The sequence below is a fragment of the Vigna radiata genome, unplaced genomic scaffold (assembly GCF_000741045.1).
Source record: "Vigna radiata var. radiata cultivar VC1973A unplaced genomic scaffold, Vradiata_ver6 scaffold_1700, whole genome shotgun sequence".
Lineage (NCBI taxonomy): Eukaryota > Viridiplantae > Streptophyta > Magnoliopsida > Fabales > Fabaceae > Vigna > Vigna radiata.
In genome coordinates this window covers 1-1,650 of record NW_014544162.1, presented here as the reverse complement: position 1 = coordinate 1,650, position 1,650 = coordinate 1, and the positions used below count along the sequence as shown (strand labels likewise).

The following is a 1,650-nucleotide window of genomic DNA, read 5'->3' as shown; positions in this document are numbered from 1 at the left end:
TTTCTGCTACTCCTATTGCCATGACAATTGGAAAAACTACTTATCTTGGTTTACCTTTGTGGAGTTGTGATTCCTTAGTCAAGGATATCATGACCATCTGAAAACAGAAATCTATTTTGATCCGTGAAGACAATTTCAATGTNTGTTGTGTGTGCAGTAACCACTGTAGTTAAATCCGTAATCTAGTTATCTGGTTCAGTAAATATATTTACTTCCAACTTTCACTTTATATACTCCAATTTGGTGGAAAAGTAAATTAATTAAAGAAAAATACTTTTTTATATTTTGGTGCTTAAATTTTGTGAAATAAATGTGTGCAGGGGTTCATGACTCGTTTTGGACACATGCATGTGACGTGGAGAAAATGAGTCACATTCTTAGAGAAAAGTTTGTGGAGCTATATAACATGCCAATACTTGAAAATGTAAGGTTTTTCTGTATTATGAGAAACACTGGCTTATGTAATCGGAATACATGGAGAAGAGTTATTTCTTATTTTCTCATCATCAAATATTAAACATCCTACTTAATGCAAATCCTTTTCCTTTTAAACCAACAGAGGGAGAAAGAAAACCTCATTATTTTATCTGTTAACAGTTGTTGGAAGGTTTTGAGACATCATACCCGGGATTAGCTTTCCCTCCTGTGCCAGAGAGAGGTCATTTTGACTTGGGGAAGNTTCTCGAGTCTCCATACTTCTTCAACTGAACGTTCCTTCAAAGGAAGCTATTACAATATTCCATGGAAGTGTTGTTACCTTCACTTTTGAGGCAAAATAGTTCAGAATCTTCTGCTTCTTAGANAACACTTCATCCGGTCGGAAGTTGTGATTCAAAGAAAGACCCCAAGTTGCTTTTGGGAAAGGCCTGGAAAGAAATCTCCTGTTACTAGAATGCTCAAACAATACTTATTTGGCTGGTTTAAGAAGAGAAAAACGTTCATCATTTCTTACATATCTAATATTGGCGATTTCCTCGACTCAAACTNAGTTTGTAGAAAGGCTTAAGCACAATGCGGAGCTGAAGACCNTAGCTGATTTTGATAATGTAAACCATTTTCTTTCTGTTTACCTGTATGATGTATGAATATCTGTATTACATCTAAGATTGAAAGATAGATCGTTAGGCATAGAATAAATCATTTTTGTAACTTGTACATAGAGTTATTCATTTCATTAACTTCAATTATATATTAAAATTATATCAAGATCGAAGTAGATAGCAGAGTTCATCCTTGTTATGTCTATCCGCTTTGATGCTATAAATCTGATATAATTTCATTTCTAAGGCCTGCAAAGAGAATTATGGTCATATCATCTTATCTTCCTTTCTAATGTCTTGAAGTAACTTCTTGCCTTTAAACTGTGACACATGTCTGTGTTAAACATGAAGGCCAAAGACTTTGGGTTGTCAGATTTTGTTAAACCGCGTATATCTTGATTCCTTCTAAATATGTTGTGTTATTTATTATCTTGGAGTTGCTTTATTTCTTGACTTTTCATTGTCCTTTTCATATCAAAGACCAAGTCATATTGTTGACAGTCCATACTATGTGGCTCATAGAGCTTACAGTGAGCTTCTGGGAATTTGTAATTTCATTTTTCTTGAATGATTTTCTCATTTAATTAAAGGTGCTGATCATGTTGATAAT

General features: G+C 33.8%; 1 long non-coding RNA gene across 1 annotated transcript; it reads left to right on the top strand.

The window, feature by feature from the left end:
• Nucleotides 1-6: 6 nt before the first annotated feature.
• On the top strand, nucleotides 7-1,206 carry LOC111241254. The gene is made up of 2 exons (XR_002667110.1): nucleotides 7-424; nucleotides 598-1,206. It is a non-coding gene; the product is annotated as an uncharacterized LOC111241254 (long non-coding RNA).
• Nucleotides 1,207-1,650: the final 444 nt, after the last annotated feature.